This window comes from Salvelinus fontinalis, chromosome 9 (assembly GCF_029448725.1).
Source record: "Salvelinus fontinalis isolate EN_2023a chromosome 9, ASM2944872v1, whole genome shotgun sequence".
Lineage (NCBI taxonomy): Eukaryota > Metazoa > Chordata > Actinopteri > Salmoniformes > Salmonidae > Salvelinus > Salvelinus fontinalis.
The window spans coordinates 22,453,015-22,478,917 of record NC_074673.1 but is presented as its reverse complement, the minus strand read 5'-3'; the positions used below and the strand labels follow the sequence as shown (position 1 = coordinate 22,478,917).

Below are 25,903 nucleotides of genomic sequence, written 5' to 3'. Positions count from 1 at the left end.
GGAAGCGCAGGTTAAAATAAAAACATGACAGCCAGACAAGCCAGTGTATGAATCAAATGGATTTCCATATGAATGGAGTGGTAATGAGCTGACTTCCTGATCTGTAAGGTAAGTAACTTCAATGTGTCAAGCAGATTACATGTTTTCTTTGTCATTTCCGAAACATAGCAATGTTTAAGATATGGATTTCATGTTGTAATGTTAGCAAGGTACCCAAAAGTAGTTTGAATTAATGTTTTCATTTTATTAGCTAAAATAAAACTTTTAAACAGTGAAATTGTCGCGGAAATCAGCCTAGTTTGAATAGCGTTGATGAAAAGAATGTCATTTAGGCTGTAATGATCTCCAAAATGTTAATCATTAGGTCGTCACACCGTTGATATAGCAACGGACGGTAGTTGTTTATCGAATCCCATTGTGACATAGAGGGGGACACTATTTGGTCCGGAAGACATTATTTGGCATGACAGGCCCTTCCCAACAACGCAGTGAGAACAGAAATATATATAATAGAAAAATAATAACACTAGGAATAAATACACAATGAGTGTGTGTGTGTGCATCCATGCAAAGCATCCTTGCCAGCATGTGTTTGTATATGTAGACTGCTCTTCTGATATGCTGAAGTAGTCATTCATGATGTGGATGTCTGGAAGATGTATCAGGGCCAGAGGTGCTGAGGGCCTGTTCATGAACTCTTAGGTGTCTGATACACATGTCATGGATGAGGTAGCACTGCAGAAGAGCAGGCCTCAGGTACACACACAAGCAAACACTTATATGTATACGCACGCCAACACTCACACGCACACACATACACACACATTGAGCAGCTTCTCTACTTGGAATCATCAAGGTACATATCCAGATCAGGTATATTCAGTAACACGTTTATCTAGACCTGTTATACAATTATAGCAAACAATGTTTGGATCATTGTCTTTCATCAGTGTCGCCACTTGGCGGTTTACATAAGCAGGATTTAAAAATAGAATAAGCACAGTTACTCTCCCTGATTGTTCTCTTCTGATCCTGTCTGGGTAGGAGAGAATAATAAGCAGGTTTGTGGTACTATTTTCATAATGAGAGAAAGAAGGGGAGAGAGAGAGATAGAGAGAGACGGGGGGAAGAGAGAGAGGGGGGAGAGAGAGAAAGACAAAGAGAGAGAGCGAAAGAGAGAGAGAGATGCACATTCCCTTGCCACATCTGCCATTCACCTCACTGTAGTGGGAAGTGTCTTGGCTTCTTCTGTGTTCTTGGATGCTGTGTTGTCTCGCGAGTTTGAAGCTTGTGCATTTAATTTGGCATCAAAAGCATGGATCAAAAGAACAGAGCTCATGGCTTTGTTTCAGATTTGCTCATGAGAAGGAGCTTGTTGCAGTTCAAACAGGAGCAAATGTTCCATTACAGATGACGTCCGTACACTCAGTGCAAACAAGCACCGTTCTCTCTTTAGTTATGGGTGCAGTCCAGTAGTGTTTGATCAGGCTCAGAGTGAGTGTGAGTGTGCGTGTGTGTGTTTGTGGTTCTCTGCCTGGCCTGAGAGACCCCAAAACTGTGAAAAAACAAGCCCAGAGGAACAGCCAGAGGAGGAGGAAATGGCTGAACCCCTGAGAACAGCCAGTCTGTCATCAGAACCCTGGGCAGCTGGGTCTCCCCATGGGCACTGTTTAGGGACGCAACCAAAACAGTCATAACACACCCAATACATTTAGATGTGAGGAGGGGGAGTCGCACAAAACAGATGTTGTAACTTCAGTGTTACAAATACCCTCTCAAGTGATGAGGTTAGGGTTGGGAAGGGAGAAATCAACCTTCTAAATAGGTGAATATAATATTCACATGGTTAAGCTGTGACAAATCCCAAATCCATTTGATCACTGGTACACAAATGATAGGGTTTCAGTTGGGGACAAACACAGGTCACCTTAGAAGACACGTTCAGCTGGGTAGGTTTCAACTTTAGCTGAAGATCCAGAGAGAAAGAGAGAGAGAAAGAGAAACATAGATTAGAGGAGACAGGGAGGAAAAAGAGAGAGGAGAGAAATAGAGAGAGAGTAGAAGAGGCCGAGGAGAAAAGGGAGAGGACAGAGAGAGATATAGATAAAAAAGAAAGGAGGAGAAAGAAATGAGTGAGGAGAGAGAGAGCAGCGAGAGCCTCAAGCACTGTGTCTTAGCAGTCAGATCACATCCAGCTTGAAAGCACATTCATTAAGAAAATCCCCAGGCAGACTAATGTGAACCAGGAAGATGCTATTATTGGTAACCACTGATTTCAACTCTTGTGGACCGAACACCACAAACACCCCAAAGCTCTAGAAGGTGTTGTCTGACATACACTTCACAGATCAAGTGTCAAGTTCCAGAGAGTATTAAACAAAATGGTGGGGATGTGAAATGAATGCATTCATTTGCTCTGATCGAGGCAGCCTATCACATAGTCTTTCATAATGAAAATTAAACAAATCCAATTACCTTGAGCATATTCATTCAATCATCTTTGAAAATCAATTCTAAACCTCAAGGATGGTGAGATTCGATTTCATTGAGTCCAGACATAAAACTAATTTCTCAAACCTCTTGAACCCTTCTAAAAGAACAGGTTCAAGAGAGCTAGCCATCCTGAATGGGAATCTACTAAAGAAAATAAGAGGATAGTCATGGAGTCTTTTCAGCGTTCTATTCTCGATCGTGTGTTCTATACTCACGACGACACACATGCTTCAATTGTTTTGGCTTGCTTCTGACACCGCCTAGTATATAGGTCCTTGATGGGACCACCTGATCCATGTATGGTGTTATATTACTATCGGCCTCCCATGTCACGCCTGTGTCATGTTAATGAGCCAGATGCATCTCATCGGCATATTCATGAACTGGAAGGTTTGCCTTTGTTATGGGACTCTGTGTGTGTTTGTGTATGCGTGTGTGTTAGTGTGTCTCTGTGTGGGTGGGTGAGTGTTTCTTTGTGTGTGTGTGTTTCTCTGTGTCTCCATGTGGGTGGGTGTTTCTCTGTGTCTCTCTCTCTGTTTCTCTCTCTCTCTCTCTCTGTGTGTGTGTTTGTGTGTGTTAGTGTGTTTCTCTGTGTTGTTGTGTGGGTGGGTGGTTCTTTGTGTCTCTGTCTGTGTGTGTGTGTGTGTGTGTGTGTGTGTGTGTGTGTGTGTGTGTGTGTGTGTGTGTGTGTGTGTGTGTGTGTGTGTGTGTGTGTGTGTGTGTGTGTGTGTGTGTGTGTGTGTGTGTGTGTGTGTGTGTGTGTGTGTGTGTGTGTGCTAGCTTACATGTGTGTGTGACTGTTTGGCGATATTTGTTTGTTGATGTATGCCGCTCTCTCTTTGGGGATATGGTCCTCTGAGGCAGCTGAAGCCTATACTAGTGGAGAGCAGAGCCAGTGGAGAAATTGCCAAAGTCAGTGCCATCCATAACACTGGACATATTCTCCATATTCAAACACATGAATTACAGCACACACCTCCCACAAGGTCCAGCACCAGCAAAACACAACAGAGGAGTGGGGGGATGAGAGAAGAGCAGGGATACAGTATTTGGAACGAAAAAAATGTGAAAGCTTACTTTTAATCACACAATGAAAGACGGACAGGAAGAGATTACGCTGAGCGAGAGAGAGGGACAAACAGAATCAGGAAGTTTATTAAAACAAATGTAAAATGATAAGATTGAGAGATGTGTGGGAGAAAAATGCTTTTCATCCTCTCTGACTGTGGCAGTAGTTGGAGTCTAAAGGAAGGATGTTGTTGGAATCTGATTGAGCACAGATGTGTGTCAAGTCATGGCAATATTGTTGGGCTGCCGTCCTCTAGGAATGATTAGCCCAGAAGCGCTTAATATAGACAGGGAGAAAATGAGAGAAGAGAGAAAGAGAGAGAGAGAGAGTTGAGAGAGGAGAGAGAAAAGAGGGGCAGAGGAGGGTGTTCAGCACCACAGAGACACTTTACCTCTCCCCGTCAGACCATGAACGTAGGCATTTAGCAATCTGTCTCCTAATTAATCATGCACTCTAATCAGTCAGAGCTGCTGGATCTGTGTGTGTGTGGGTGTATGAGTCTGTGTAAATCTGGCGTGTATTCATGTGTCTGTTCAAGTGTGTTTGTGTGTTCACGTGTGTATGTGTTCATGTGTGTTCATGTGTGTGTGTGTGTGTATGTGTGTGTGTGCATGTGCAGACCTGGGGCCAAAGCTTGATGCAGACTGTAAGAGGGGTCCAGTTAGTGTTTACTTCTGGACAAACTTGTTTCTCAGAATATGAGGTTGTGGTTTAAAAAATTATAATTCTCTTCCTTTTAAACGTTCGACCTGGTTATTTGACCTGGTTATTTGACCTGGTTTGCTCCTGCTTCCAGGAATACATTATGGGAACACGTGTTGATGAGAGAAAAAAGTGCTTATCTGTTCCAATTCCAAGACCTGAGGCCTTACTATTAGACCATGTGAGTGAGACCAGGGTAAATTTGTCCACTGTGATCGTGTTAAACACAGGAGTCAGAGGAGATCTAGCAAAGCTAACAACTGCCTGTATTTTCCCTTGATTCCTGTCCAGGTGTGAAATCCTCAGGGTGAATAGGCTGCAGAATTCATCACTTTGATAATGATCTCTACAGTAGTGATATTACCGTGACGGGAGACGGATTGACTCCACCGCCACCAGGCCCAGCAATCATGACTGCAGCCATCAAGGCTAATTGTGACACAGTGGCAGTGTTCTGTTTAGCAGGGGTAGCTTAGCTTAGCGGCCAAACTATCAGCACCAACTACACAATCTCCAGCTAGGTGGCTAACAAAAGCACTGATGCGGTCACTTTCCAGATGAGCTGCTATTCTTTCCCCCAACCTCAGGGCTGTTTGTGCAGGTCGGCGGCAGCCTTCTTTAAATCTCTCCCATTACCTGTGGGACGGCAGTGCCAAAATCAGCCAAGACATTGTTGCTCCCTGGAATGGCTGTCTGATTGAAGGCATGCAGGGGAGCGGATTCGGTGTGGCGCGAGTGGGGAAGTGTGGGGGCCGGGGATAAACAGTTCTCTGAACCAATTAGTGAGCATAGAGCATGCAGAGCACATTGAGATTAGTCAGACAGAAGAAAACTGAGTCAGGAGGGGGTAAAAAAGATGGGAGAGAAAGAGACTCCCTGTGTGTTTCTGTGTGACAGAGAGGGGGAGATTATAACAGAGAACGTGAGAGGGAGTTGTCTTGGTATGTGAGCGCAAATGCTTGTGTCTACTGTGTGTGTGTGTGTGTGTGTGTGTGTGTGTGTGTGTGTGTGTGTGTGTGTGTGTGTGTGTGTGTGTGTGTGTGTGTGTGTGTGTGTGTGTGTGTGTGTGTGTGTGTGTGTGTGTGTGTGTGTGTGTGTGTGTGTGTGTGTAAGAGAGCGTCTGAGAAAAACACAGAGAAATACATAGTGTGTGTGTTTATGTGTATCAGACACACAAGCACACAATGTGTCAGACAGATATGGAAACTAAAGAAGCCTCATGTTGGGCCCAACAGTACAGGTCTCCATATTACCCCACAGTCTCTCTGAGAAAGACTCAAACCCTATTCTCCATCCTCAGTATCTGTGTGTTCCTCTCTGTCTCCATACAACTACTTCATCCTCTATTTGTCTACCCCCTTAGAACTGATCCGTATCCCTGCCTGCCCCCACAGATATCTGCTCCATCCTCAGTGCAGATGTAGGATCTTCATTTGCCCAGCGTGTCTGCCTGCCCCCATAGAACTCTGCACCACCCTCAGTGTATACCGGCCTGCTCCCACATCTCTACAGGAGCCTCACATGGACTCACCCTGAGGTGGCAGGCTAACTTACCCTGTACACCCCTGCAACTAAGAGCCAGAGTTTTCTGCTCTATCAGGAGGTCTTTGAAAGCAGAAACTGTCATCTAGCTGCAACAGCACATTCTGCCCAGTCGATTTGAAAAAGCCAGTGCATCATTAGCTAATGTACGTTTTTATTTATTTATTTATTTAACCTTTATTTAACCAGGTAGGCAAATTGAGAACACGTTCTCATTTACAATTGCGACCTGGCCAAGATAAAGCAAAGCAGTTCGACACATACAACAACACATAGTTACACATGGAGTAAAACAAACATATAGTCAATAATACAGTGAAAAAAAATAAGTCTATATACAATGTGAGCAAGTGAGGTGAGATAAGGGAGGTGAAGGCAAACAAATATATGTATAAATAAATTAAAATATAAAAAGGCCATGGAGGCGAAGTGAGTACAACACAGCAAGTAAAATAAAAACTTAAAAAACACTGGAATGGTTGGTTTGCAGTGGAAGAAAGTGCAAAGTAGAGACAGAAATAATGGGGTGCAAAGGAGCAAAATAAATTAATAATTAATACAGTAGGTAAAGAGGTAGTTGTTTGGGCTAAATTGTAGATGGGTTATGTACAGGTGCAGTAATCTATGAGCTGCTCTGACAGCTGGCGCTTAAAGCTAGTGAGGGAGATAGGTGTTTCCAGTTTCAGAGATTTTTGTAGTTCGTTCCAGTCATTGGCAGCTGAGAACTGGAAGGAGAGGCGTCCAAAGGAAGAATTGGTTTTGGGGGTGACTAGAGAGATATACCTGCTGGAGCGCGTGCTACAGGTAGGTGCTGCTATGGTGACCAGCGAGCTGAGAAAAGGGGGGACTTTACCTAGCAGGGTCTTGTAGATGACCTGGAACCAGTGGGTTTGGCGACGAGTATGAAGCGAGGGCCAGCCAACGAGAGTGTACAGGTCGCAGTGGTGGGTAGTATATGGGGCTTTGGTGACAAAACGGATGGCACTGTGATAGACTGCATCCAATTTATTGAGTAGGGTTTTGGAGGCTATTTTGTAAATGACATCACCGAAGTCGAGGATTGGTAGGATGGTCAGTTTTACAAGGGTATGTTTGGCAGCATGAGTAAAGGATGCTTTGTTGCGGAATAGGAAGCCAATTCTAGATTTGACTTTGGATTGGAGATGTTTGATGTGGGTCTGGAAGGAGAGTACGTGGGTAATAAGGTAAAGGATTTGGAAACAATCCTCATCTGATGAAGTTGAATGGCAGCCAAAGGGAAGGTATGGTTCTATGGGGATGCAATGGCTTGAGACAGGAGATTTGTCTTAGCTCTTCCTGTCAAGTCAGCATAGGTTAGTAGGCAGCTGGGTTTACTTTAGCTTGGCGTCTGAATTCACTACCCAGTCTCACAGGAGACTCACTGCCCAGAAGCTGTCCAGATGCTGAACCACAAATAAAATAAAGTTGAAGTAAATGAGAAGTTTATGTTTTTATTTTTCATGTTCAAACTTCATAAATATACTAAGAAATTAATGGAATCCACAGAGCCAGGGACAAAATAGCACTATTTCTCCCTTATACCTGAGGATCTACAGTATGTTCCCTCACATGGACTGGAACCTATGCTGTCACAACAGCTGACGAGAGAGAACATGGCTTTGGGGAGTAAACTCCCTCCTATAAGCTTTAGCCACCCGCCCAGTCATCCATTTAAGACATTTGCATTTTTGACACTTATGGAAGGGATTTCCGCGCTTTCGGCATAATTTATATGACTTGTACGGCTCATTTACGGATTGATAGCTGCCATTCCTAACAAAGTGTAATGAATGCCTCAGCAACACGTCTAAGTCAGTGTGCTGGATCAGACGCTATGGCTAACACTCCACAGAGACACTCATTCTTCATTAAAGCCTCATTTGTCATTGGGTAGGCTGCCTGTAGGCTTTGAGTAGGCTGCTATCAAATATTTTTTCACTTTTTCCCCCACCCACTTTTTTATGTGTAATTTCGTTCTGTACAGGAAACACAATTGTCCGTTGAGGTTCATCTCCTGAATCTGAGGAGTGAAGTCAAACAGACAAGGAGCTTATCCCAATTAGCCAACAATGCCTGGGAGAGATGAGAACAGGAGAGTGGATTGGAGTGCACAGGGTGACTGTGGAGGGGACAGGTCTTGTTCTGTAGCAGCCAAAATATCAGTGTGAATCATGGGAAGTAGTCTTATTAGATATAATAATGCTTGAACTAAATCAGCGCAGTCTCTCTGATATTGTGCTATGATACTTGTTTGACCTTGAACATATCCTCAGGGCCGTCATTCAACATAACCTATCCTCTATGACCTCATTGAAATGGGCCTCAGCTCCTCAGAAAGGACAGGCTTCTCTGAGTACATGTTGTTGAGTCTAAGTTGTTAAGACATTTTAACCAAAGACTCTCTTTCCAATTCAAAAGCTGAGGAAAATAAATAAAGCAGCCTTTGAGCGTAGTGTAGAGAAGTCATTGTGATGACCAGGCTGTGATGGGGCCTTTCTGGAATAAAAGGAAACACCTTGAGATGAAGTTAATGGATACAGAAGGACTTTATGTCTCTTTCATGCTCCCATCAGTGTTATGCTAATACATAACACCCCGGTAGGGAGGGAGGCGAGATGGGGGGGATGGGCATAGCACAACACGCCAGTAACTGAGGGGTCCTACCTGTTCCATCAAGGCTTAGCATCCTTTTAACCTGGCCGCAACACCCTGCAAACACACATTTCCCTCAGGGGGGGATACCCTGACTGATGCTGCAGCCTAAAACTCCTCAGGTTATATTACATTTGAAATGGATGGCTGAACATGCACCACCTGGTCTTCGCATTTTTCTGTCTCTTTATTTACATCCCTTTGTTCAGACATTGTGAGACAAAGAGATACATGTTTTTCTACAATGCAGTGCATGTCCACAGGGATTTCAACTATACAAATCTTTTCATTTCAACAGAGGTGGCATAAAACATGATGCAGACTACAAGCATTGTAACTGCTTCTCAGGAAGACTTCAACATAAATCAAAGTAGAACAGTGAAGGGTGCATAACCTCCCTAGTCTAACACACACACACACACACACACACACACACACACACACACACACACACACACACACACACACACACACACACACACACACACACACACACACACACACACACACACACACACACACACACACACACACACACACACACACACACACACACACAGAGAGAGACACGAAGAAACACCCACCCACACAGCAACACAAAGAAACACACACATTTTCACACACACACACACACACACACACACACACACACACACACACACACACACAAAGAAACACACTAACACACACACAGAGACACAAAAAGAAACACACACACACACACACACACACACACACACACACACACAGAAACACCCACCCACACAACAACACAGAGAAACACACTAACACACACAAACACACACACACACAGAGAGAGAGAGAGAGACAGAGAGAGAGACACAGAGAAACACCCACCCACACGGAGACATAGAGAAACACACACACACAAAGAAACACTCACCCACCCACACAGAGACACACTAACACACACGCATACACAAACACACACAGAGTCACCTCTGCAGTCCCATAACAAAGGCAAACCTTCCAGTTCATGAATATGCCAATGAGATGCATATGGCTCATTAACATGACACAGGCGTGACATGGGAGGCCGATAGTAATATAACACCATACATGGATCAGGTGGTGCCATCCAGGACCTATATACTAGGCGGTGTCAGAGGAAAGCCCAAACATTTGTCAGACTTCAGTCACCCAAGACAGACTGTTTTCTCTGCTACCACACGGCAAGAGGTACAGGAGCACCAAGTCTAGGTCCAAAAGGCTCCTTAACAGCCTCTACCCCCAATCCATAAGACTGCTGAACAATTAATCAAATGGCCACCGGACTATTTACATTAACACCCCTCCTTCCCCTCCATTTGTTTTGTACACTGCTGCAACTCGCAGTTTATTATCTATGCAAATTCACTTCACCCCTTCCTACATGTACAAATGACCTCTAACCTGTACCCCCGCACATAGACTCGGTACCGGTACCCTCTGTGTATAGCCTCGTTATTGTTATTTTATTATGTTACTTTTAATAATTTTTTATTTTATTTTATTTGTTAAATATTTGCTTAACTCTTTCTTGAACTGCACTGTTGGTTAAGGGCTTGTAAGTAATCATTTCATGGTAAGTTATACAGTGGATTTCGGCGTATGTGACAAATAAAGTTTTTCCCTTTAAAATATATTCCTGAAGGCCTATACCTGGCAGGAATATCAAGCATGCATTCATGTAGACTCTGTAATCAATATGAACCACATGAAGTACAGTATAGTGAGTGGTATAATGTGGTAGCTAATGGGATGTGTACAAAACAGTGAAGTTTACATATCTAACTGGCAATCTTCACTTCATCTAACATTGTATTTTTTTATAGATATATATCCATACATGTACATGTGTGCATGGATGAGGTGATATTCTGTATTGCTGCATTACCAGAGGATGATAATAAGTACTGTATGTGGACAGACCTTGGCAATTGTGTGACAGTGTTGTTATGTTTTGTGGCAGACGGGCCTGTCACAGCCAAACATTGTGCCCCACAGGGCGAAGAGTCTGGCGTAGGCTGCAGGAGGTGTGCCATGGGGTAACACACACACACACACACACACACACACACACACACACACACACACACACACACACACACACACACACACACACACACACACACACACACACACACACACACACACACACACACACACAGAGAGATTGAGAGAGAAAGGGAGTCACAGTACCCTCCTATAACCTGCTGCCACTCCAAGTGACCAATCAGACTATTCTTTATTTTTTTTGAATGACCATTCGTCTTAAATCATGTTGGCATGGTAGATCTGGGCATGGGTATGGGTGACTGTGGATGGGAGGAAAAGTGAGAGGATAGGGTAATATGTACAGGATAAGTGATAGGATAGTGAAAAATGACCATGATAAGAGATAGGATTGGGTCATATTTACAGGATAGGGGATAGGATAGTGTATACAGTACATGATAAGGCATAGGATAGGGTAACATGTACATGATAGGGGATAGGATAGTGTAAAATGTACATGATAGGGGATAGGACAGGGTCATATGTACATGATAGGGGATAGGACAGGGTCATATGTACATGATAGGGGATTGGATAATATGTACATGATAGGGGATAGGACAGGGTCATATGTACATGATAGGGGATAGGACAGGGTCATATGTACATGATAGAGGATTGGATAATATGTAGATGACAGGGGATAGGATAGGGTAATATGTACATGATAGGGGATAGGATTGGATAATATGTAGGGGATAGGATAGGGTAATATGTAGATGATAGGGGATAGGATAGGGTCATATGTACATGATAGGGGAAAGGACAGGGTCATATGTACATGATAGGGGATAGGACAGGGTCATATGTACATGATAGGGGATTGGATAGGCACACATAACACCACTCTATCTGTGTACATTAAAGATCCAACCTCTAATTACAAATACATATGATTATGTCAACAGTGAAGGTGTAATTTAATTGGTCAGGCACAGGGAAGATAAGACACTATTTAGGTAGCACCATATTGGATAGCTTCTATTTAAAAAATATAGTTGCATTATACTGTATCTCAAGGAGTTGTTTTCACTTTCCAACATGTCGTTCCTTCCCTCTGTCATCCATGTTGTCTGGGAGTGAGTTGGCAGTCTCTGTCACAGGGCCCTGACCTTACCAGGCAGACACACTAGTACCTCATTAGACTCCCCGGAGACACGCAGGATTACATCAAGTTCAAGTCTCTTCCTGTCAGATCAAAACTCCCCTCATAGGGCAAATCCAGTCTACACACAGGTGGCTGAATGACTGACGCATCAAGGACAGAGACAAGGAAAAAGAGGGAGAGAGAACGAGTGAAGGATAGAGAGTGAGAGAGAGAGAGAGAGAGAGAGGGAGAGAGAAAGAGATACATACTGGCTGAGATAGATGTGAAGAAAACACAGACATTGTGTACTGTACTGTACTCTAGTATGAACTAATTGACTGGCAGGTCAGCCTCTTCCTGCTGAACAGAGTGGAGCGCTGATAGCTGTGTGCTAGCTGTGTGCTAGCTGTGTGCTAGCTGCACTAGTGTTTGAGTCCTGCCAGGCTGATTGGGTTTGTGAGTTAAAGAGAGGTTCAGGGAGACAGATGGAGAAGCCCGTCCCAGCTGTCCAGATCCCAGACGCTCATCCTACACCCCTGGGTCTACAGAAGGCTGCAGTCTGGGGGGAGACCAACACGGAGGGAGGGAGGGAGGGAGGGAGGGAGGGAGGGAGGGAGGGAGGGAGGGAGGGAGGGAGGGAGGGAGGGAGGGAAAATGGCAGCCATTACATTACTCTCCTTAGTGTTTTTATCCCTTGATCATTGTTGAATTAGACATGTTAGTACAAAAATCTGGCATTGAAGGACACTGCCTCATTGAGATATACAAAAACTCATCAATATTGATAATGAAACTCCTCAGTGCAGGTAATACACATATCTAGCGAAAAGCAGGACAAAACACTGATCTATAACCTCAAAGATACCATAAGAGGGACTGATTCCAGCTGTGTTTGCATTATAGCACACATCTCAACAGGACCTGAGTTTAAAAATGCTCAGAATGGAGTCAGAGTACATGATCATTTCACAGAAAACATGATCATTTCCATTATCAAATCTGATGCTATTATATACTATGAATATGGGGTGATTATATTAAGCTCTGTAATCGCGTTAGTGAGTTTTCTGTAGCCTCTGATTAATCTAGATGTGAGGTAATATACGTGGGCGTTTGAGTCATCAGCGATGCAGGCTTCTCTCTCTCCCTCCCTCTTTCTTTCTCTCTCTCTTTCTCTCGCTCTACTCTCTGCAAGGCCCTTTCATCTGCATAGTAATAGATGTAATAGCAATCCATGATTATGCTACAGCTTCACACCATAAAGCAGAGGTTATTGTTTGCAAGGAATGACACACTCATAAACATAGCCTAAAATGTAACATACCATGCCTTTGATGCTAACTTATGACCCGTGGAATGGAGAATTTAGAATTTAACCTTAGATTATATAATGAGGCTCCTTGACTTTGCCCAGAGTTAAGAGGCAACAGTAAAAGAGATTCCAGACACAGTAAATCTGAAACATTTCAAACACCTGGCTGACAGTTACATTTTCAGTGCATGTGCTCGGCTCAACCACCGTTGCCCTATTTTCTCAGCCAACGGTGATGAATAATGATGTCTCCAGACAACCCATGAAAGGAGAAACTCTCTGAGGTTAATGCATACACACAGGTGATATATTATGCCTGTCCTCATACTGAGTGTTGGCTTCAGCCATCACCATTCTCCCTCTAGACTGGGCTACAGTATGCCTTTGAAAGGGACTGCAGAGGAGAAGACTGCAGCAACCAGAAAATAAAACACAATCTCTCCCCAGTAACAGGTCACCCAGCCATACCAGCATCAGGGCACCACTTCACTCAAAGTCCTTCCATCTCAATTTCTAATCTTTCAAAACACCTCTTGTTGACAGGGAACACAGACAAGTCTGTGTTTGTGTCTGTACGTGCGCACGTGTGTGTGCATGTGTGTGCTATGACACAGTCTTTTACAGAGCAAATAGGCCCAGTCACCTTGACTGATTTAGTCATTCTTTTAGCTTGAAAGGTTCTGCACAGGCTCTTTGTGAGGGGGAATTGTATTAATGAACTCAAATAAGAACAATCAACTCCAGCAGTCTCCCTTTTTCTGCATTTCCAAATAACCTATTACATGCAGATTACTTGTGCTCCCATCATTAAGATTTCTCTCTCTCTCTCTCTCTCTCTCTCTCTCTCTCTCTCTCTCTCTCTCTCTCTCTCTGTTTCTCCCTCCATACTCTGTTTCTTTCCTTTGGTCCTTTTTCGCAGTGTAGGGAAGGAATCTATAGTCTCACCTTCATTAGGAGGAGGCCTGAGAGTGGGCGGGAGGAGGTGAAAGACAACACGTCACCCTCTCTCAGTCCCTTTAACCTTTTCATTTAGCAGCAGAAATTAATGTGGCGACCTGAGCCACTATCACTTTCAGCAGACGCTGTCACACTGCCCTGGAGGCAAGAGGATTGGCTTCTCTGGAGACACGTGTGTCGGTGGTGTGTTGCCGTGTGTGTATGCATGCGTGTGTATGTTTTCCTTCACCCAGGCTGTCACGTCAGCACAACCTTACTTCAGGGGCCGCCACTCTCTCGATTCTGCACCTTGTACATTCATGCATGGTGTAAGGGGGAAGGAGAAAGAGGAGGAGGGGGGGGGGGGCGAAGTCATTAAGTTGAACCTCGGCAAGACTGACAATGTGGGTGAGGTAAGGCCTGTGGTGACTGACTAACGTGGCAACTTGAATTCCAGGTCACTACTTTTAGTTGAGTTTTGGGGCGGAAGAATGAGGGGAGAGGGGCGAGAGGGAAAGGGACATTGTTGAGTCACAGCACAACAAGTATATTTCAGCTTGTTTTTGTTTAAAGCCATTACCTGCTACGGGCTAGACTACTGGGCCACCAATATGGAGTAGACTACTGGGCCACCAATATGGAGTAGACTACTGGGCCACCAATATGGAGTAGACTACTTGACCACCAATATGGAGTAGACTACTGGACCACCACTATGGAGTAGACTACTTGACCACCAATATGGAGTAGACTACTTCACCACCAATATGGAGTAGACTACTGGACCACCACTATGGAGTAGACTACTTGACCACCAATATGGAGTAGACTACTTGACCACCAATATGGAGTAGACTACTGGACCACCACTATGGAGTAGACTACTTGACCACCACTATGGAGTAGACTACTTCACCACCAATATGGAGTAGACTACTTGGACCACCAATATGGAGTAGACTACTTCACCACCAATATGGAGTAGACTACTTCACCACCAATATGGAGTAGACTACTGGACCACCAATATGGAGTAGACTACTTCACCACCAATATGGAGTACACTACTTGACCACCAATATGGAGTAGACTACTGGACCACCAATATGGAGTAGACTACTGGACCACCAATATGGAGTAGACTACTGGACCACCAATATAGAGTAGAATACTGGACCACCAATATGGAGTAGACTACTGGACCACCAATATAGAGTAGAATACTGGACCACCAATATGGAGTAGACTACTTGACCACCACTATGGAGTAGACCACTGGACCACCAATATGGAGTAGACTACTTGACCATCAATATAGAGTAGAATACTGGACCACCAATATGGAGTAGACTACTGGACTACCAATATGGAGTAGACTACTGGACCACCAATATAGAGTAGAATACTGGACCACCAATATGGAGTAGACTACTTCACCACCAATATGGAGTAGACTACTTGACCACCACTATGGAGTAGACTACTGGACCACCAATATGGAGTAGACTACTTGACCACCACTATGGAGTAGACCACTGGACCACCAATATGGAGTAGACTACTTGACCATCAATATAGAGTAGACTACTGGACCACCAATATGGAGTAGACTACTGGACCACCAATATAGAGTAGAATACTGGACCACCAATATGGAGTAGACTACTTCACCACCAATATGGAGTAGACTACTTGACCACCACTATGGAGTAGACTACTGGACCACCAATATGGAGTAGACTACTTGACCATCAATATAGAGTAGAATACTGGACCACCACTATGGAGTAGACTACTTGACCACCACTATGGTGTAGTCTACTGGACCACCAATATGGAGTAGACTACTTGACCACCAATATAGAATAGAATACTGGACCACCACTATGGTGTAGTCTATTTGACCACCACTATGGAAAAGACTACTTGACCACCACTATGGAAAAGACTACTTGACCACCACTATGGAAAAGACTACTTGACCACCACTGCCAACCCCTAAAAGGTATGCACACACTACAGCTACGGTGACTTATCCAAACCTCACATGTCCCTACCCCTCCTATGGTACAGTACAATTGGCTGTAAAGAAGAGGACAGTAATAGGAGCAGTGCATGCCGGCATCCAGTGTGACAGAATGGATGTCTCTCAGATTATTCCCTGAGATTGATGGGAGAGAGGAGCAGCCATTGATTAATCCATCGACTGAAGGAATGTAGTGCTACTTTCCTCCGGATCTGCTGTCCTTTCCCTGGATGGCACATTCAGAGAGACAAGCTAGAGACGATGACTAATGAGCGAGCCCACTACAGCCGCTGTGTGTGTGTTGATCGTGAGTGTGTGTGTGTTTATCAGGAGTGTGTTTGTGTGTGTCGGTGTGTGTGCTAATGTGGGCTGTGTGTGTGTCCAGAGCACCTGTGTGTGTTTGCACACGCCTGTGCGTGATGCATGAGTTTGTTCCTGCCTGGCTGCTTGCATTTCTGTGCTTGTGTGTATGTGTGCAGGATGTCTGTACGTGTCTGTCGACTTAGTTGATTTAGAAATCCAGTGCGTTGGTCCACAGCTCACTGACGTCTTCAGTCTCCACATGATTGAAATAGTAACTCTGATCCTTAACAAGAATCTAGATCAATGTCAGGAGTGCCTGAACCCAAAATCAGAAAACTCTTTGAAGACTGGATTGATTACCTTAACTACCAAAAACCTGAATGAAAACACATTGCTGTTCCTATTTACTCTACTAGTAGGGTATTGTACAGGGCCGCTAATGGGGTTCAGAGCTACAATAAACATCCATGCCTGTGTAGATCATTGTAGTGATACAGAATTAGCTTGAGCCGACAAAACAATAACAACCACAAATAAAACAAAATACACAAAAAGGTCCACTCTTAGTTAAGCCATTCTACAGCCAAATAATGACTCAACATCTCATCCACAAATAAATCACTTTGAAGAGAAATTGTTGAAAAGAATGTGCATGAATAGCTCATGATCCCAACATCCTGTGTGGGACTTCTGTATGTTAGTTTGAGTGTCGGCTTCCTGCAACTGGGGTCAAAATACATAATTCTAAGGTCAATTGTTGTGGGGTGACTTCAACTAGGGCTGTGGTGGTCATGACATTTTGTCAGCCGGATATTGTCATGAAAATAACTGCCGGTCTCACGATAATTGAACGTTAATTAACATAAACACTTTTCGCATCTCCGGGCTTCCACGCATAGCCTATAATTTGAAACAGGTCCTCCTATACGCTTAAATTAGAGTTATTTATGCAACTTTAGTTGTGATGCAAACCTTAGGCTGTTTTAATTTCTAATACATTCTAAGGCTGCATGATGTGACTCTAATGATAATTAGAAAAAATTTGCTTTGTTTCTAAAAAAGAAATAATCTGCAAACACTTCATCAGTCTCTCATTCACAATTTGACAAGCTTGACAATATTCTCACCCATCTGACTATTCTCAGTGTAATCTTTTCTTTACATATAGCTTACTAATATATGCATGGAATTATTTTTTATTTAGAATAGCCCACAAAAAAACATGTCATCCGTAAGCTGCACTCGAATGGAGGCGGCGTTTTTAATATGCCAGGTAGTCTACAAAGGTTATAAAGCGGATTAATATGCGTCATTTTAAGAATTGAGCAATAAATATAGCAGCATGAGAAAGCTGGGATCATCTTTTAAATAGCGGCTAGTCAAAACTCACACGCGATTGCACAATGACTGGGCTTATAAGAAAATGTTTCACTCGGCTCTGTAGGCTATGGGCTCTCCAACCCTGTTCCAGGGGTCATGGGCCTATAGACTACACTTAGAGTTATTTCGCCGCTTTAGTTGGAATGCAAACCTTATCAAAACAAATAGGCCTATACTGGGCTAGGCTACATAAAGCATGCGACTATGATTTGAAAAAGTTGCAAAAAATGCATGTGCTGTTTCTTGCCTTCCTTCACAAGTGATAATATTGTCACACATCAGACTATTCTCAATGCAATCTTGTCTTTACATATCCTAAACAATATATGTGTGCAATGAGTTTTGATTTAGAATGGGCCATTATCAGGGTTTGGTAGGTTACTTTCTAAATGTAATCATTTACAGTTAATAGGTACCTGTCCAAAATTGTCATCAGTAACGTAACTTTTGGATTACCCAAATTCAATAACGTAATCTGATTACATTCAGTTACTTTTTGATTACTTTCCCCTTAAGAGGCATTAGAAGAAGATAAATGTCACGTTCTGACCTTAGTTCCTTTTTTATGTCTTTATTTTAGTTTGGTCAGGGAGTGAGTTGGGGTGGGCATTCTATGTTGTTATTCTAAGTTTTGTTCTGTGTGTTATATTTCTATGTGTTTGGCCTAGTATGGTTCTCAATCAGAGGCAGGTGTCGATCGTTGTCTCTGATTGAGAATCATACTTAGGTAGCCTGTTTTCCCACTATGGGTTGTGGGTAGTTATTTTCTGTGTCTGTGTTTCACCATACAGAACTGTTTCGGTTGTTTGTTTGTGCTTTTGTTATTTTTGTTCAGTGTTCTGTTGATTTATTAAGAATCTATTATGGACACTTACCATGCTGCACATTGGTCCGATATTTCCTACTCCTCCTCAGACGAAGAGGAGTACCGTTACACTAAAAATGTATGTTACCAATTGAACAACATCTATTGCAGGATAAATCAATGTTAAAGTTTACATAGCTGGCCATATATGGAGGTAAAATTTTACTTCATGGGTTGGTTATATAGGCTTCTTCTAACCCATCGCTTTCTAATACATATAATAATACGATTAAATTATATCTATACATTAATATATATAACTTATAAGTCCAAAAAAGGATGTAGCAACTACAGATTGCCCCTTTAAGTCTATCAAAAGTTTACGAGTTTGAGCATGTGTCCATTATAGATTTTTGTTTTTATCAGCATGAATTAGATTGAGCAATAAAAGCACCACTTTTATTTCATAGGCTGGGATCCGCACTGTGCAGCTGTTGCAATTTTCACTGGCCGTCCACTGGTTTCAAAAACAATGATTGATTGGCAGCTTAACTTCTTTCAGCTAGGGGGCAGAATTTTTATGTTTGGAAAAATAACGTTCCCAAGGTAAACAGACTATTTCTCAGGTGCAGATGCTAGAATATGCATATAATTGACAGATTAGGATAGAAAACACTCTAAAGTTGCCAAAACGGTCAAAATATTGTCTGTGAGTAAAACATAACTGATTTTGCAGGTGAAAACCTGAGGAAATCAAACCCAGAAGTGCCTTTTTTTAATCCCTGTTCCGTTGCCTGCCCCTCCTCCATTTATAGGGGTATCAACCAGATTCCTTTTCCAATGGCTTCCTCAGGCTGTGACCAGGCTTTAGACATAGTTTCAAGCTTTTATTTTGAAAAATTAGCGGGATTTTTCAAAACGCGTCAGGTGTCCTTTGATTAGTTCCTGCGTGCGAGAGGGATTGCTCGACATTTTCTTTCTCTATTTTATTGAGTAGGTTACCGTCCAGTTGAAATATTATCAATTATGTATGTTAAAAACAACCTGAGGATTGATTATAAAAAACCTTTGACATGTTTCTACGAACAGTACGGATACTTTTTGGAATTTGTCTGCCTTTCAGGAATGGAAAGAGGCTATGGTTTTCTGAACATAATGCGCAATCCAAATGGCGTTTTTTTGTTATAAAACTAATATTTTTTTGAACAAAAATAAAATTTATTGTGTAACTGGGAGTCTCGTGAGCACAAACATCCGAAGATTATCAAAGGTAAGCGATTAACTTTATTGCTTTTCTGACTTTCGTGACCAAGCTAATTTAAGGCTAACTGTTCTTAGTGTTTTGTCTAGTGATTGATAAACTCACAAGCGCTTGGATTGCTTTCGCTGTAAAGCATATTTTCAATATCTGACACGATAGGTGGATTAACAACAAGCTAAGCTGTGTTTTGGTATATTTCACTTGTGATTTCATGATTATAAATATTTGTAGTATTTCATCTGAATTTGGCGCTCTGCAATTTAGCGGTTGTTGTTGATAAATGATCCCGGTAACGGGATCCGTGCGTCAAGAAGTTAAAAAATGTCGTTCCCAAATTAATCTCACAGACACAATTCAAACAGTTTTAGAAACTGTAGAGTGTTTTCTATCCAATACTAATAATAATATGCAAATATTAGGAAATATGACTGAGGAGCAGGCCGCACCGTTCATCCAAGCTACTCAATACTGCCCCTTCAGCCATAAGAAGTTAAGCCACAGAAAAGGACAGCAACCTTCCCACTAGCTTGTCATCATAGTCGTCTCTGATTTATGGTCAGACTCGCTCAGGCGGAACAAACTAAAATGTGAGCTTTCTTTCAATGCTGATTTGAATGTCATAAGTGTCAAATATTTTTTTTCGACAACATCCTTTCTGAATTTAAAAGTAATCTTCGAAGTAATCATCTAGTTTTTCAAAAGTATCTGTAATTTGATTACAATTATTTTGATAGTAACATAACGTATTACACTTATGCTTTTTTTGTAATCCCTTACATGTAACGGATTAAAGCTGATGGGATATTCCTATTTTAACCTTTCTTGGGTACGTGAGACGTTAGCGTCCCACCTCTTCAACAGCCAGTGAAACTGCTGGGCGCCAAATTCAAATACAAAAATACTCATTATAAAAATTCAGAAAACAAAGCGTATTTGACATGGGTTTAAAGATTAACTTTTTGTGAATCCAACCACGGTGTCAGATTTTAAAAATGCTTTACGGCGAAAGCATATCTTACAATTTTTTGAGAACATAGCCCACAAGACAAATCATTACAAACAGTAACCAGCCAAGTAGAAGAGTTACACAAGTCAGGAATCGAGATACAATTAATCCCTTACCTTTGATGATCTTCATATGGTTGCACTTAGCAGACATTCATTTACTCAATAAATGTTCCTTTTGTTCGATAATGTCTATTTATATCCAAAAACCTCCGTTTTGTTTGCGCGTTTTCTTCAGAAATCCACAGGCTCAAACGCAGTCAAAACAGGCAGACAAAAAATCCAAATTGCATCCGTAAAGTTCATAGAAACATGTCAAACGATGTTAAAATTTAATCCTCAGGTTGTTTTTAGCCTAAATAATCGAAAATATTTAAACCGAACAATAACGTCGTCAATTTAAAAGGTAAACAAGAAAGGCACTCTCGGTCGCGCGCATGAAAAAGCTCTGTGACACTTTAGGGTACACTCATTCAGACTGCTCTTACTTCCTCATTTGTCAGAATACAAGCCTGAAACAATTTCTAAAGACTGTTGACATCTAGTGGAAGGCATAGAAACTGCAATTTGAGACCTAAGTCAATTGATACTGTAATGGCATTGAATAGAAAACTACAAAACCAACAAAAAAAACGACTTCCTGAATGGATTTTTCTCAGGTTTTCGCCTGCCAAATCAGTTCTGTTATACTCACAGACACTATTCGAACAGTTTCGGAAACTGTAGAGTGTTTTCTATCCAAATCTACCAGTTATATGCATATCTTATCTTCTGGGCCCGAGAAGCAGGCAGTTTAATTTGGGCATGCATTTCATCCAAGATTCCGAATGCTGCCCCCTACCCTAGAGAATAATAGAGGCCGTCAAAACTCTGTTTTCTCACGTAATTGCATAGCATAGCCTATAGAAATGTTGCGCAACAGCGGCTTATGGGGAACACTTATTAATTCCATGCATCAACCAGCTATGAGGAGTGGGCTCTTGCGGCGCAAGAGGTGATCTTTTTCCACTCAAACTCTGAATGCCAGGGCTCACATGAAGTGTTTGATTTTATTTTCGAATGCATTTGCATTGATGACAGAGTGATTAGAGGGACAATAGAGCGCTGAGTACCAGGCCATTTGCGACTGGCCGTAAGCAAGTTTGGTAGGCTACTAATGAAAATCAGCGACTTCAGAGTGCGCTTTTGAGAAGCCTAGTTACCTTGATTCAACAGTCACGTGGCATCTGACTGCAGTCATGACTCGTGACTGCTGGTGTGGCAATTACCATAACAGCCCTAGACTCAACCATTGCCTACATCAGCACCTAGGCATAGGAAGTCATCAAGGGACTGAACTCATGTAACAAACCACCAATCATCTGAGATGATGCATCCAGTTAGAGCTTGTACTGTATACTCACAGCACCGCAGCACTGCCTTGACCTGAAAACATATCTGCCTTCTCTCGCTCTCTCTCGGTACCCCAGCGCCCCTCCTCGTCTCAACCTCCCCCATGGTGTTTCTATCTGCCGGTCTGGCAGCCAACATTTACCCGAAAAGGGTTCTACTTGGAACCAAAAATGGTTCTTCAAAGGGTCCTCGTACGGTACAGCCAAAGAACCCTTTTAAGTTCTAGATAGCACCTTTTTTCAAAGAGTGTAGATAACACAGGACTGCCTGACTTTTTAATTTCCCTTTCACGACCAATCCAATCCCCAAAGAACATTTCTACCCAGAGAAGATGAAAATTGTACGGGCGGTTCCATTATTGATAGAAGTCCCCAGCAGTCAGAGAAATTAATGCTAATGGTGTCCTAAGCTGGGGCTTTACCCAGATTAATCAGATTTAACAAATGAACATTTATTAAATGGCACAAAGCGATGGCCCTGATCTGAACGGAGTCACAGTCTGAAGAAATAAGCAACATTTCAAAGGAGCATGTGGGAAAAGGAACATGGGCATATGCTCTGTGGCTTCACGAGGGGCTGACACCTTGTCGCAATGCTACCCTTTTCTGGCTGACAAGTTCATTAATTTTTTGACAGGGCCGCTTGGCACAATTTTCAACGGATTACTAAGACTGCAACGAGGGGAGGAATTGGACATGAAACAGACGTCTGCGGAGGTGACAATGTTATCAACTGAATTCTGGCTTGATGCTAGCAGCAGCAGGACTTTTCCCTCGGTCCTCAGTATCCACACCGCACCTGCTCTGAGACCACTGCACAACTTACTTACTGCAATATTAAAAAACAAGAATCCAAGTGTACAATATGACTGTTCTATCTTTCTAAAGTAATTTTTAAGTATTTAAAAAGTAAAACACTGTAATACCATAAGCTACCCTTGGTTAGTATAAAGTACATCCAACCCCCCCCCCAAGCCCCAGACTGATGCCTTTCTGTCACGTCTATAGAATGGAAAGTTCAGGAGGGAAGTGGACCTTCGAGAAGTGCTCAACATGCAGAGGGGATAGGCTCCTCGTAGGCATGAATCACTCTGCATCACGCCACAACAAACACATGTCATCTTTGGGATTCATAGAGTGGATTTATCATGCTAAAACCTTTGACAAGGGAAGAACATAAAATGAGCAGTCTGATTTGTCTCCCCAAGGCAACATGCTTTCTCAAATAGGGTGAAAGATGTTCACTCCCTCACTCACCTGAGGGAATAGGGGGCCACTTTAATCAGGTGACAGAACGCTGCGATCAATTCTACAACAGTAGAATGACAACCGTAACATCAGTTGCAACTGAAGCGATAACATTAATACTCCTATTACTTCTACTGTCATGTATTATTAATGATTGACTACCACTAATACTACTAAATGGCATATACTTCCAACACTGATATGTAGGATAGATACTGCATTAGTCAATCTAAAACCAAGTAAACTGTGCGTTCACCCAAAAAAACATGATGGAAAAATACTATTCGATAGTAGCTTGTATCCAGCATATACAGTGCCTTATTCCACATTTTGTTGAGTTACAGCCTGAATTGAAAATAGATTAAATAGTGTATGTCTCACCAATCTACACACAATACCCCATAATCACAAAGTGTTTTCTAGAAAGTTTGACCAATTTATTGAAAATGAAATACAGAAAAAAATAATTTACACACCTGAATCAATCAATGCATGTTAGAATCATCTTTAGTGATTAGAGTTGTGAGTCTTTCTGGGTAAGTCTCTAAGAGCTTTGCACACCTGGATTGTACAATATTTGCACATTCTTCTTTTTTTATCAGGCTCTGTCAAGTCTTGCCATAGATTTTCAAGCCAACTTAAGTCAAAACTGTAACTAGGCCACTCAGGAACATTCAATGTTGTCTTGCTAAGCAAATCCAGTTTGACCTTGTGTTTTAGGTTATTGTCCTGCTGAAAAGTGAATTTGCATCCCAGTGTGTTGGATTTTTGCTTAGCTCCATTCCATTTATTTTTATCCTAAAAATCTCCCTAGTCCTTGCCGCTGACAAGCACACTCAAAACATGATGCAGCCACCACCATGCTTGAAAATATGAAGAGTGGTACTCACTGATGTGTTGTATTGGATTTGCTCCAAACATAACACTTTGTATTCAGGAAATAAAGTGAACTTCTTTGACACATTTTTTGCAGTTTTACTTTAGTGCCTTATTGCAAACAGGATGAATGTTTTGGAATATTTGTATTCTGTCCCGGCTTCCTTCTTTTCACTGTCATTTATATTATTATTGTGGAGCAACTACAATGTTATTTATCCATCCTCAATTTTCTCCTATCACAGTCAATAAACTCTGAAACTGTTTTAAAGTCACCATTGGCCTCATGGTGAAGTCCCAGAGTGGTTTCCTTCCTCCCCGGCAACTGAGTCAGGAAGGACGCGTATAACTTTGTAGTGACTGGGTGTATTGATACACCATACAAAGTGTCATTAAAAACACGGATATTCAACACATGTTTTTGAACGGATATTCAATGTCTGCTTTTTTTTTTTACCTATCTACCAATAGGTGCGCTTCTTTGCTAGACATTGGAAAACCTCCCTGGTCTTTATGGTTGAATCTGTGTTTGAAATGCACTACTCGACTGAGAGAACTTACAGATAATTGTATATGTGGGGTACAGAGATGAGGTAGTCATTATTGCACTATTATCGCACACAGAGTGAATCCTTATTATGTGACTCGTTGAGCAAATGTTTACTCTTGAAATGATTTAGGCTTGCCACAACAAAAGGTTGAATACTTCTTGACCAAAGACATTTCAGTTTTTATTTTATTTTATTTTTCATTTGTAAACATTTCTAAAAACATAATTCCACTTTGAGAATATAGGGTGTTGTGTTTAGGCCAGTGACACAACATCTCGATTTAATCTATTTTAAATTCAGGCTGTAAATCAACAAAATGTGGAGAAGTCAAGGGGTGAATACTTTCTGAATGCACTGTAGAGTACTGATTTGATTGTTTTCAGAAAAATGGGTGGTTGAAATAAGAAAACACAATTGGTTAAATTCACATGTAAGAGAGTTGTATACTGTATTACATTTGCTTTAAGCATGCAGATATGATAAAACCTCATTTTTGAAGGAGTCAAATTTAATCTAACGTTCATTACTGGCTAGATGCAAGGCCCTGTGTGTGCATGTTCTCTGTGGTCTTCTGTCTTGCTGTCCCTCTGCGAGATCAAAGAGACCACTGTGTGAGAAGGAGGGTGTAGGGTTCAGAGTGTGTGTGTGTGTGCGTGTGTGCGTGTGTGCGTGTGTGTGCGTGTGTGTGTGTTTGTTTCCATGTGCTCCTAGTTCCAAGAATGAATGAATGGGTGAGATGGATGAATGAATGAATGAATGAATGAATGAATGAATTAATTAATTAATTAATTAATAAATGAATGAATGAATGGAGAACCAATCCGTTTCAACCGATACACCATATCCCATACCATGGCACACTGTACATCAGTGCATGGTGGTCAATTATCATAACTGGAATATAACCAAAATACCATTGCTTCATGTATGTGTGCTATACACCACACATTATGCTACGTTCGTTTCTAGCCAGCAGACTGCATAGCGGCCTCCATACTCTTGTCATTTCAGCACCACGTTTATGAGGGACAGCTCCCTCAATACCAGTAGTGAGCTCACAGCAACCGCGAGCCAACTACTCAAGCACACATTGGAGCGCAGCGCCTCCGCATTAAAACAGACACTACACTCCATGGATAGGTGGAAATGAAAGTGCATTAGCTACAGCCCTATAGTGTTCTTGCA

The 25,903-nt window shown here is 42.1% G+C and overlaps 1 protein-coding gene across 2 annotated transcripts in view; it reads right to left on the bottom strand.

The window, feature by feature from the left end:
- lrrc4ca (leucine rich repeat containing 4C, genome duplicate a) overlaps positions 1 to 25,903 on the bottom strand; it is a 363,270-nt gene that overhangs the window by 71,014 nt on the left and 266,353 nt on the right. The gene's annotated exons all lie outside the window — the stretch shown is intronic.